Genomic DNA, 13,933 nt, shown 5'->3' on the forward strand with positions numbered 1-13,933 from the left:
TAATCCGATCAGATGGGTAAGTTTTAAGATACTTTCAACGATTTACAAAGACTTGGTAACATATTTAAATAGGCTTGAATGTGTTTTGTATCGTTATTATACTTTAACGACTCAACAAAACGATGGTTAAATTTGTTGATGAGATTTCAAAACAAGGGTTCGTCTCATTGTTGATGAATAATTTTCATAAGTTGTGTGCACATGCATTTATCAGAAAAACTCTCAAACTTCGCATCTGCTCGTTTGGTCGTGGGATTATTATATATAATACGTATTATTATATATATAATATGTATAACAAGTGTTGGAATAAGTTAATGTTACTTATCTTTTTTCCAGATTGATGTTTTACTCGGGGGTCTATTATATATATATATACAGTGGAACCTAGGTTTTCGAACGACTCGCAGTTCGAACAAATCGGAGTCCGAACAATAAATTCGAGAAATTCTTGCTTCGTAGTTTGAACAAAAATCGAAGTTTGAACGCCGGTACGACGCGTGAGTGCGTACGTGAGGGTGGGATGCTGAGCGGCGTACGGGTGTAGATCGCCCCAAAGAAAGGAAAAAGGATGCCCCTACGTCCGAGATTAAACAAATGTGTAGCAAATGGGCCGAGTTACAGAATTTCGTCAAACTCCACCACCCCGATAAAGCTGCAGCCACCAGAGTCATAATGACTTTAACGACACTATCATGAACCACTTCCGAAAAGTGCTAAAAAGAAGGCAGAAGCAAGTGTCATTGGATAGATATTTTAAGAGTAAAGAACATCCTGTATCCTAAAAAATCCTATTCATAATTCTTTTCTTTATCCTTTTTTTTATCTTTACACGTTCATGTTGACGTAATCTTTCGTATGGAAGATTACGATAACGCGAACGTACGATTAGCCTGGGTTACATTTATGTTTATGTTATTTGTGTCTTTGCCATTTTGCTTAACATTTTCTGAGACATACATTGCTTTTTAGGTGTTGGTCAACATTTTAATGTGCAATTTCATGCATAAAATAATGTATAAAATACTAAAAAGGTAAACATTCAGGGTGTTGGAACGGATTAAAACGATTTACATTATTTGTAATGGGAAAAATGATTTCGGTGTTCGAACAAATCGCTTTTCGAACAGGGTTTTGGATCGGATTATGGTCGAGAACCGAGGTTTCACTGTACTAGCTGTGCCACCCGGCGTTGCCCGTGTAATTGAAGAGTATTTGCACAAAAAATTGATTTGTATTTAACATATAACAACATTTGCCATTCTAACTTTTAAACTACATACCATGAGAAAAGTTTTTTGTTTTATAAACAATGAGAAGTAGTGAGAGTTTTGCTATTAGGCAGTTTAATAATGTGAGGAACAGCTTCTCGTGACGTTATGCTATGACCCGCGTCATACGTAAAGCAGTTAGGTATTGCTCTGAAGTAATGCCTTATATTGGCAAGCTAACAATTCGACTTCCATAGTCCAGTGGGCTAAGTGTAAGACTTATGAACGGCTTGGTCCGAGATCCAATCCTCTTCGGTACGGAAAATTTAAGTCAAGATTTTAAGATCTATAGCCGGATTTCCGACAGACAGACAGACAGACTTTGAGAAATATATATATAGATTTGAAAAAATATTAAGAAAGTAAACTTTTAGCGACTGCGCTACAAATTTGTTTCGTGCGATGCACTCATCAGATGCGGTTGTAGTAATGCTATTCATTGTACTTGTTGTACTTATGCTATTTATATATATTAATATATATAAATACATATATATATATAAATATATTTATATACAGTCAAACATGGGTAACTCGCCCTAGGATAGCTCGAACACATGGTTAACTCGAACGGTATTGTTTGGTCCGTTCCCACGCAATAATAAAATTGCTTCAAATAACTTGACCGCAACGTTGTTAACTCAAACAGTTTTTTGCCCAACGGCTACCGAGACGGTTGTTATCACTTCGGAATATCACTTTATTCCAAGCCATAGAGATAAACCCCAACTTTTAGTAGGTCGTTATTAGCATCATCGACAAAATATTTTGGTCATCAACTGTTCTAAAGATTTGGTGAAATTTGATTTTTACCAAACATCCGCTTAGCGATGATCCTACGAAGGCTAGGAAAAGCGAGATAACCTCCGCTTAAACTTCAAGAAAAATCGGCAAAATTGATCTTGTTAAAACGGGAGTAAAACGCTCAAAAGAAAAAGATGTCTTTTCTTCGGAGCATTTCAACAGCAATCAAGTTTTGCCAATTTTAATCTGAAAACGTCCTGGCAGTCACAACACAAAAACAACAAACAAATCTCAAGTGATAAAAAAATCTCTATAACTTTCTGATAAAAAAGTTTTAAACTTTACATTAGAAGCATTTAATTTGAAACAAGCCATTTATGCTTTTGATTTATATTATAGTTTGTATATGTACATGTATCTACTAATAAATACATGGACTTATGACAGTGCTTTGATAACTTGAACGCTCTTATAACTCTAACACTTTCACTCGGTCCCGTAAAGTTTGAGTTATCCATGTTTGACTGTATATATATATATATTAAAACTTATATATACATGTATATATATATATACTAGAAATTCCAGTCATACAGCCCACGACCAAAGTAATATGTAACAGAAATAAATATTAATGAAATAAATATTTAACTATCTCAAACTTATGTTTTACAATAATAAAATAAATATTGATTCAAGCTGTAGACCTAACTTACTGTACGTAATTTAACTAACAACAGCAATAATGAAATATGTTTATTATATCTCTGAAATGCAATATTAGAAGTAAAATATATTGTAATATACAGTTTGAAAGTTGGTTTTGTTGAATGCAGAACTGTTTTGACAACGATATGTAACAGAAATAAATATTAATAAAATAAATATTCATTCTAGAAATTCCACTGTCATACAGCCCACGACCAAAGTGATATTGGAAAAAAGAAAGGGTACTGATGGTTGAGAAATGCAAAATTAGCAGTCAAATAGGATAACTGCAATGGTAGCTGTAATGTACTGGGTGTGGGTGTTATTATATACAACAAATATCAAGAATGAAAGGAAAAGATTATTTGTTTATATCTCTCCTTCTCCAAAAAGAGAAATGCAATATTGGCCAATATTAGAAGTAAAATGCACTGATATTATTAGAATAACCAATATTATTTATACAGTAATAATATCAAACCAATGCCCAATTTTTTTACATTTCAAAACGGCATAGCTAACAATATCACGAAGTTGTGATATTCATATAGATTTTTAGAAAATCTGTACTACATAGTCATTGTTCTGTAGTCATCCAAACTTATAATTAATTATTGTAATAATCTCATAAGAAACGTTAAAAAAATATCATCGTCATTTGCTTCACTTCCACTGTGATGGACATCAATTAGAATGCGAAAGTATTCAAACGTGTTGGCGAATGAAAATGAAAAAATTGAAATCGGCAAAAATGAAACGATTTCTGTGCTCCTATGTTAATTGCCAAAACCTTCGGCAATTCGTCAATGCTATAGACAAGTAAAACGTGCACGTTATTCTTTCGTGAAATGCGCAAGACTTTATCGTTCTATTATCTGTCGCTCGGCGTTTCAATTTCTGGTCTTAACTTTTACTAAACCAAGCTTTTCAAGCGTTTTGTGGCAATTTTCGTCCAAATTAATCTGTCTATTTGTGTATAATCCGATCAGATGGGTTAGTTTTAGGAATTTGTGGTAACCCTTCTAAGGCTTGGTAACATATTTAAATAGGTTTAAATGTGTTTTGTATCGTTATTATACTTTAACGACTTTACAAAACGATGCTTAAAATTATTGATGAAATTTCTTGACGAGGGTTCGTCTCATTGTTGATGAATAATTTTCGTAAGTTGTGTGCACATGCATTTATCATAAAAACTCCCACACTTCGCATCCGCTCGTTTGGTCGTGGGATAAAATTTTGCCATTAGCCTCCAGTTCTATCTTCCATTTGGTCATTGATGTCAATGACCAAATGGAAGACAGAACTGGAAGCTAATGGCAAAAAGCTGGCGAGTGTACAAAGTAAGCGAGGCATCTATCAAGGTGACTCTTTATTACCGCTGCTCTTCTGCATATGCCTAAACCCTTTAAACAATATGCTGGAGAAGACTCAATATGGGTACCAGTTTGAGAGTGGCACCAAGATAAACCACCTCTTCTACATGGATGACATCAAGCTGTACGCTAACAAAGTAAGGGACGTTGATTCGCTAATACACCTCACTCAGGTTTACAGCAAGGACATCGGAATGAATTTCAGTATTGAGAAATTTGGAAGGCTATATCTTAAGAAAGGCCATTCTATGCTCACAGATGGCCTAAAAATGCCAAATGGTACCATCAAAGATATAGAAGAAGGGTACAAGTACTTGGAGATTATGCAAAGCAACATCAACCACAAAGCCGAGGTACGTCACAAAGCCATTGCCGAATACAAGAAACACCTTTGGCAGGTCCTACGAAGCCAGCTCAATGCCAGGAATCAAGTCATGGCAATAAATATTTACGCACTGCCAGTAATAAGATATCCAGCAGGCATAATAAAGTGGACTGAAGAAACCATCAAGGAAAAAGATATAGCAACTCGTAAACTGCTGACCATGCATGGAGCACTCCACCCAAAACCTGATACTACTAGATTGTATCTCGATAGGAAAGATGGCGGTAAGGGACTCAAAAGTGTACAGCAGACAGTGAAGGAGGAAGAAAAAAGCATCAAAGCCTATGCTATCGGCTGCTCTGACAATGGAGCTTCTCCCTGATGATGAGGGAATTGACTGGCAAATGAAACCCCTTCATGGTGCTTACCACCGACAAATATCTAAGGTTGGCAACCTTCACCAGACATACATGTGACTGAACAAAGGAAACCTAACGGCCAATACAGAGTTGCTACTCATGGCAGCCCAGGAGCAAGTGCTCCCAACAAGGCAACTCCAAACAAAAATCAATTACACTAGAGACGATCCTAGATGCAGACTGTGCAAAGATGCACCTGAGACCATCCAACACATCATCAGTGGATGCAAGCAGCAAGCAGGAAACGCATACACTGAGCGGCATAAGCATGTCGCAGGTGTTGCGCATAGAAGTCTATGTAATGAGTATAGGCCTTAATAAACCACAACATTGGTGGGAAACTCCTGGTAAGGTCAATGAAAATGACCGCGCTACGATCCTCTGGGACTTCTACATCCGGACTGACAAGCATTTCCTAGCAAACCAACCAGATATAGTGGTAGTGGGCAAGGAGAGCAAAAGGGCTACTATAATAGATATAACAATACCCAATGACTACGATATAGCCCGCAAAGAAAAAGAAAAGGTAGAGAAATATCTCCCTCTTGGAGAAGAGATTGAAAAATGCTGAGATGTAAGAACAACTGTAATTCCAGTAGTCATTGGGGCACTAGGCACAATAACACCGGCGCATAAAATGTGGCTTGCCCAGATACCGACAGCAATCAACTCAGGTGAGTTGCAGAAAAGTGCGCTATTGGGAACAGCTAAGATCTTGAGGCGAGTGCTCAAACTCCCAGGTATCTGGTAAGAGACCCGAGTTAGAGCAGAAATTACCACTTCGGTGATTGGACAAAAAAACATGGGCTGATAAACTGTGTACCACAATTTCGTACCTGCAAATCGGTCTACGCCTCTAATGGTCTACATTTATTACAGAAACCTTCGGATAAATTTGATTACAAATAAACAATGCCATAGACTGGTGAATAGAGCAGTTTTCTCGTGAAATGCGCACTGCTAAATAGTTCTACTATCTGTCGCACGGCTTTATTGGCGTATCGTAGGCCGGTCTTAACTTTTATTAAACCAAACTTTTCAAACGTTTTGTGGCGATTTTCGGTCAAATTAATCTGTCTATTTGTGTATAATCGGATCAGATGGGTAAGTTTTAAGATACTGTCGACAATTTACAAAGCCTTGGTAACATATTTAAATAGGCTGATATGTGTTTTGTATCGTTATTATACTTTAAGGACTCTACAAAATGATGGTTAAATTTGTTGAAGTTTTTGAAACAAGGGTTTGCGACGTTGTTGATGAATAATTTTCATAAGTTGTGTGCACATGCAATTATTATAAAAACTCTCAAACTTCGCTCCGCTCGCTTGGTCGTGGGATTACACAGCAGCTTGCCATTTTACTTCTAATATTGCATTTCTCCTATCGCAGGGAGAACTATAAACATATCATCTTTTCCTTTCATTATTGCTGTTTGTTGTACATAATAACCCTAGTACATCAGAGCTACCAATGCAGCTACCACTGCAGTTCTCCTATTGCACTGCAGTGCCATTTGACTGCTAATATTGCGTTTCTCGACGGGCAGTACCTTTCCTTTTTTCATTATCACTTTGGTCGTGGGCTGTATGACAGGGGAATTTCTAGTAATAATAACTTTAATTATACTTTCCTAATAATGACTTCAAGCTCACCATTAATTCTTGTCACCTACTCACCCTTTGGCTATTCCTTTCCAATCATTGGGTGTTTGAGGTTTCAGATAAAGCGGCATTAGGACATCCCGCAGGCCATCGCAAGTTTATTGATAATCCTGCTTACAGTTGAGTTGCCGATTTTTCAATGATATTTAATTGAGTTAAATGAGCAGCCTGCCGCCGAGTAGTGTTCTGCCAAAGCACTGCTGTCTCATATCAGCAGCAATAGATTCTCCCATATGAGTATCCCGCTTTTCTATTATCTAACACAATTTTACACATGAATTTTACATTATACTTACTTCTAAGAACAATACTGCATAATTTAGGCGATTCATAGACGAGAAAGTTATAAACTCACCTATGCTGGATCTTGCTAAGACAATAAACAAACATGTTTCTTGTCATGCAAAAATACTGATGATGGGAGAAGGCTGGGTTGGCATCTTCTCTCAATTCAGGAAATAAATTGTAGTATAACCTTATCTTTTCTCAATTTCCCAAAAACTTCTTCTGTTAACTCATTTGAATGCTTGTGCATAATTTTTATTGGTTGTTGGTTAACGATCTCCCGCAGTTGATCGCTCGGAGTGTGTACACCTTATCATTAGTGGTGACATCATCCCAGCCCATCGTTGCGGCCTATCGCATCACGAATCCTCAATTTGAGCGATTGTGTGTACAAGCTTAATACCACATACAGGAATAATCCCCATATTATGAAGGTTGACCAAATTAAAGTATTTCCTGTTGATAGAGCCCAAACTACACATACATATTGATTTAATCAAAAGTCTGTTGGAGGCTCATACTATGGTTAAAATTTATACAGTTCAAATGAAACAAAAGATTCTTTGGTTGGTTGTTAATAAACAAAAGTAATGGACCCTTGAAAGCAAGGCTTGGTTGTTAATAAACAAAAGTAACCGACCCTTGAAAGCAAGGCTTGGTTGTTAATAAACAAAAGTAACCGACCCTTGAAAGCAAGGCTTGGTTGTTAATAAACAAAAATAACCAACCTTTGAAAGCAAGGCTTGGTTATTAATAAACAAAAATGACCAACTCTTGAAAGCAAGGCTTGGTTATTAATAAACAAAAATAACCGACTCTTGAAAGCAAGGCTTGGTTGTTAATAAACAAAAATAACCAACCCTTGAAAGCAAGGCTTGGTTATTAATAAACAAAAATAACCAACCCTTGAAAGCAAGGCTTGGTTATTAATAAACAAAAATAACCGACTCTTGAAAGCAAGGCTTGGTTGTTAATAAACAAAAGTAACCGACCCTTGAAAGCAAGGCTTGGTTGTTAATAAACAAAAGTAACCGACCTTGAAAGCAAGGCTTGGTTGTTAATAAACAAAAGTAACCGACCCTTGAAAGCAAGGCTTGGTTGTTAATAAACAAAAATAACCAACCTTTGAAAGCAAGGCTTGGTTATTAATAAACAAAAATGACCAACTCTTGAAAGCAAGGCTTGGTTATTAATAAACAAAAATAACCGACTCTTGAAAGCAAGGCTTGATTGTTAATAAACAAAAATAACCAACCCTTGAAAGCAAGGCTTGGTTATTAATAAACAAAAATAACCGACTCTTGAAAGCAAGGCTTGATTGTTAATAAACAAAAATAACCAACTCTTGAAAGCAAGGCTTGGTTGTTAATAAACAAAAATAACCAACCCTTGAAAGCAAGGCTTGATTGTTAATAAACAAAAATAACCAACCCTTGAAAGCAAGGCTTGGTTATTAATAAACAAAAATAACCAACCCTTGAAAGCAAGGCTTGGTTATTAATAAACAAAAATAACCAACCCCTGAAAGCAAGGCTTGGTTATTAATAAACAAAAATGACCAACTCTTGAAAGCAAGGCTTGGTTATTAATAAACAAAAATAACGGACTCTTGAAAGCAAGGCTTGGTTATTAATAAACAAAAATAACCAACTCTTGAAAGCAAGGCTTGGTTATTAATAAACAAAAATAACCAACTCTTGAAAGCAAGGCTTGGTTGTTAATAAACAAAAATAACCAACCCTTGAAAGCAACGCTTGGTTGTTAATAAACAAAAGTAACCGACCCTTGAAAGCAAGGCTTGGTTATTAATAAACAAAAATAACCGACTCTTGAAAGCAAGGCTTGGTTATTAATAAACAAAAATAACCAACCCTTGAAAGCAAGGCTTGGTTATTAATAAACAAAAATAACAAACCCCTGAAAGCAAGGCTTGGTTATTAATAAACAAAAATGACCAACTCTTGAAAGCAAGGCTTGGTTATTAATAAACAAAAATAACCGACTCTTGAAAGCAAGGCTTGATTGTTAATAAACAAAAATAACCAACCCTTGAAAGCAAGGCTTGGTTATTAATAAACAAAAATAACCGACTCTTGAAAGCAAGGCTTGATTGTTAATAAACAAAAATAACCAACTCTTGAAAGCAAGGCTTGGTTGTTAATAAACAAAAATAACCAACCCTTGAAAGCAAGGCTTGATTGTTAATAAACAAAAATAACCAACCCTTGAAAGCAAGGCTTGGTTATTAATAAACAAAAATAATTAACCCTTGAAAGCAAGGCTTGGTTATTAATAAACAAAAATAACCAACCCCTGAAAGCAAGGCTTGGTTATTAATAAACAAAAATGACCAACTCTTGAAAGCAAGGCTTGGTTATTAATAAACAAAAATGACCAACTCTTGAAAGCAAGGCTTGGTTATTAATAAACAAAAATAACCGACTCTTGAAAGCAAGGCTTGGTTATTAATAAACAAAAATAACCAACTCTTGAAAGCAAGGCTTGGTTATTAATAAACAAAAATAACCAACTCTTGAAAGCAAGGCTTGGTTGTTAATAAACAAAAGTAACCAACCCTTGAAAGCAACGCTTGGTTGTTAATAAACAAAAGTAACCGACCCTTGAAAACAAGGCTTGGTTATTAATAAACAAAAAGAACCAACTCTTGAAAGCAAGGTTTGGTTATTAATAAACAAAAATAACCGACTCTTGAAAGCAAGGCTTGGTTATTAATAAACAAAAATAACCAACTCTTGAAAGCAAGGCTTGGTTAATAATAAACAAAAATGACCAACTCTTGAAAGCAAGGCTTGGTTATTAATAAACAAAAATAACTGACTCTTGAAAGCAAGGCTTGGTTGTTAATAAACAAAAATAACCAACCCTTGAAAGCAAGGCTTGATTGTTAATAAACAAAAATAACCAACCCTTGAAAGCAAGGCTTGGTTATTAATAAACAAAAATAATTAACCCTTGAAAGCAAGGCTTGGTTATTAATAAACAAAAATAACCAACCCCTGAAAGCAAGGCTTGGTTATTAATAAACAAAAATGACCAACTCTTGAAAGCAAGGCTTGGTTATTAATAAACAAAAATGACCAACTCTTGAAAGCAAGGCTTGGTTATTAATAAACAAAAATAACCGACTCTTGAAAGCAAGGCTTGGTTATTAATAAACAAAAATAACCAACTCCTGAAAGCAAGGCTTGGTTATTAATAAACAAAAATAACCAACTCTTGAAAGCAAGGCTTGGTTGTTAATAAACAAAAGTAACCAACCCTTGAAAGCAACGCTTGGTTGTTAATAAACAAAAGTAACCGACCCTTGAAAACAAGGCTTGGTTATTAATAAACAAAAAGAACCAACTCTTGAAAGCAAGGTTTGGTTATTAATAAACAAAAATAACCGACTCTTGAAAGCAAGGCTTGGTTATTAATAAACAAAAATAACCAACTCTTGAAAGCAAGGCTTGGTTGTAAATAAACAAAAATGACCAACTCTTGAAAGCAAGGCTTGGTTATTAATAAACAAAAATAACCAACTCTTGAAAGCAAGGCTTGGTTATTAATATACGAAAATAACCAACCCTTGAAAGCAAGGCTTGGTTATTAATAAACAAAAATAACCGACTCTTGAAAGCAAGGCTGGGTTATTAATAAACAAAAATGACCAACTCTTGAAAGCAAGGCTTGGTTGTTAATAAACAAAAATAACCGACTCTTGAAAGCAAGGCTTGGTTATTAATAAACAAAAATAACCAACTCTTGAAAGCAAGGCTTGGTTATTAATAAACAAAAGTAACCGACCCTTGAAAACAAGGCTTGGTTATTAATAAACAAAAAGAACCAACTCTTGAAAGCAAGGCTTGGTTATTAATAAACAAAAATGACCAACTCTTGAAAGCAAGGCTTGGGTATTAATAAACAAAAATAACCAACCCCTGAAAGCAAGGCTTGGTTATTAATAAACAAAAATGACCAACTCTTGAAAGCAAGGCTTGGTTATTAATAAACAAAAATGACCAACTCTTGAAAGCAAGGCTTGGTTGTTAATAAACAAAAATAACCGACTCTTGAAAGCAAGGCTTGGTTATTAATAAACAAAAATAACCAACTCTTGAAAGCAAGGCTTGGTTATTAATAAACAAAAGTAACCGACCCTTGAAAACAAGGCTTGGTTATTAATAAACAAAAAGAACCAACTCTTGAAAGCAAGGCTTGGTTATTAATAAACAAAAATGACCAACTCTTGAAAGCAAGGCTTGGGTATTAATAAACAAAAATAACCAACCCCTGAAAGCAAGGCTTGGTTATTAATAAACAAAAATAACCGACTCTTGAAAGCAAGGCTTGGTTATTAATAAACAAAAATAACCGACTCTTGAAAGCAAGGCTTGGTTATTAATAAACAAAAATAACCAACTCTTGAAAGCAAGGCTTGGTTATTAATAAACAAAAATAACCAACTCTTGAAAGCAAGGCTTGGTTGTTAATAAACAAAAGTAACCAACCCTTGAAAGCAACGCTTGGTTGTTAATAAACAAAAGTAACCGACCCTTGAAAACAAGGCTTGGTTATTAATAAACAAAAAGAACCAACTCTTGAAAGCAAGGTTTGGTTATTAATAAACAAAAATAACCGACTCTTGAAAGCAAGGCTTGGTTATTAATAAACAAAAATAACCAACTCTTGAAAGCAAGGCTTGGTTGTTAATAAACAAAAATGACCAACTCTTGAAAGCAAGGCTTGGTTATTAATAAACAAAAATAACCGACTCTTGAAAGCAAGGCTTGGTTATTAATAAACAAAAATAACCAACTCTTGAAAGCAACGCTTGGTTGTTAATAAACAAAAATAACAAACCCCTGAAAGCAAGGCTTGGTTATTAATAAACAAAAATAACCAACTCTTGAAAGCAAGGCTTGGTTATTAATAAACGAAAATAACCAACCCTTGAAAGCAAGGCTTGGTTATTAATAAACAAAAATAACCGACTCTTGAAAGCAAGGCTGGGTTATTAATAAACAAAAATGACCAACTCTTGAAAGCAAGGCTTGGTTGTTAATAAACAAAAATAACCGACTCTTGAAAGCAAGGCTTGGTTATTAATAAACAAAAATAACCAACTCTTGAAAGCAAGGCTTGGTTATTAATAAACAAAAGTAACCGACCCTTGAAAACAAGGCTTGGTTATTAATAAACAAAAAGAACCAACTCTTGAAAGCAAGGCTTGGTTATTAATAAACAAAAATGACCAACTCTTGAAAGCAAGGCTTGGATATTAATAAACAAAAACAACAGACTCTTGAAAACATGGCTTGGTTATTAATAAACAAAAGTAACCAACCCTTGAAAGCAACGCTTGGTTGTTAATAAACAAAAGTAACCGACCCTTGAAAACAAGGCTTGGTTATTAATAAACAAAAAGAACCAACTCTTGAAAGCAAGGTTTGGTTATTAATAAACAAAAATAACCGACTCTTGAAAGCAAGGCTTGGTTGTTAATAAACAAAAAGAACCAACTCTTGAAAGCAAGGCTTGGTTATTAATAAACAAAAATAACCAACTCTTGAAAGCAAGGTTTGGTTATTAATAAACAAAAATAACCGACTCTTGAAAGCAAGGCTTGGTTGTTAATAAACAAAAAGAACCAACTCTTGAAAGCAAGGCTTGGTTATTAATAAACAAAAATAACCGACCCTTGAAAACAAGGCTTGGTTATTAATAAACAAAAATGACCAACTCTTGAAAGCAAGGCTTGGTTGTTAATAAACAAAAATAACCGACTCTTGAAAGCAAGGCTTGGTTATTAATAAACAAAAATGACCAACTCTTGAAAGCAAGGCTTGGTTGTTAATAAACAAAAATAACCGACTCTTGAAAGCAAGGCTTGGTTATTAATAAACAAAAATAACCAACTCTTGAAAGCAAGGCTTGGTTATTAATAAACAAAAGTAACCGACCCTTGAAAACAAGGCTTGGTTATTAATAAACAAAAAGAACCAACTCTTGAAAGCAAGGCTTGGTTATTAATAAACAAAAATGACCAACTCTTGAAAGCAAGGCTTGGTTATTAATAAACAAAAATAACCGACTCTTGAAAGCAAGGCTTGGTTATTAATAAACAAAAATAACCAACCCTTGAAAGCAAGGCTTGGTTATTAATAAACAAAAATAACCGACTCTTGAAAGCAAGGCTTGGTTATTAATAAACAAAAATAACCAACCCTTGAAAGCAAGGCTTGGTTATTAATAAACAAAAATAACCGACTCTTGAAAGCAAAGCTTGGTTATTAATAAACAAAAATGACCAACTCTTGAAAGCAAGGCTTGATTGTTAATAAACAAAAATAACCGGCTCTTGAAAGCAAAGCTTGGTTATTAATAAACAAAAATGACCAACTCTTGAAAGCAAGGCTTGGATATTAATAAACAAAAACAACAGACTCTTGAAAACATGGCTTGGTTACTAATAAACAAAAGTAACCAACCCTTGAAAGCAACGCTTGGTTGTTAATAAACAAAAGTAACCGACCCTTGAAAACAAGGCTTGGTTATTATTAAACAAAAAGAACCAACTCTTGAAAGCAAGGTTTGGTTATTAATAAACAAAAATAACCGACTCTTGAAAGCAAGGCTTGGTTGTTAATAAACAAAAAGAACCAACTCTTGAAAGCAAGGCTTGGTTATTAATAAACAAAAGTAACCGACCCTTGAAAACAAGGCTTGGTTATTAATAAACAAAAATGACCAACTCTTGAAAGCAAGGCTTGGTTGTTAATAAACAAAAATAACCGACTCTTGAAAGCAAGGCTTGGTTATTAATAAACAAAAATGACCAACTCTTGAAAGCAAGGCTTGGTTGTTAATAAACAAAAAGAACCAACTCTTGAAAGCAAGGCTTGGTTATTAATAAACAAAAGTAACCGACCCTTGAAAGCAAGGCTTGGTTATTTTTGAAGCTAAAATAATGTAATGTTGAATAAATTAGCATCAAGTACTGAGGATACCAAACGTCTGCAAAAAAGTTTTTGTTGATAATGTAGCTCAATGTGTGCAGTGCCATATTGGTAGCAATGAGAACAACAGAAATATGACTAGAACTTGGCTGAAATTTGAACATGTTGGGGTAACTTCTTAC

The 13,933-nt window shown here is 34.7% G+C and overlaps 1 protein-coding gene across 1 annotated transcript in view; it reads right to left on the reverse strand.

The window, feature by feature from the left end:
• LOC137399909 (tRNA-uridine aminocarboxypropyltransferase 1-like) overlaps positions 1–13,933 on the reverse strand; it is a 37,871-nt gene that overhangs the window by 5,546 nt on the left and 18,392 nt on the right. The window lies entirely within an intron of this gene.

The sequence above is a fragment of the Watersipora subatra genome, chromosome 1, assembly GCF_963576615.1.
Source record: "Watersipora subatra chromosome 1, tzWatSuba1.1, whole genome shotgun sequence".
Classification (NCBI taxonomy): Eukaryota; Metazoa; Bryozoa; class Gymnolaemata; order Cheilostomatida; family Watersiporidae; genus Watersipora; species Watersipora subatra.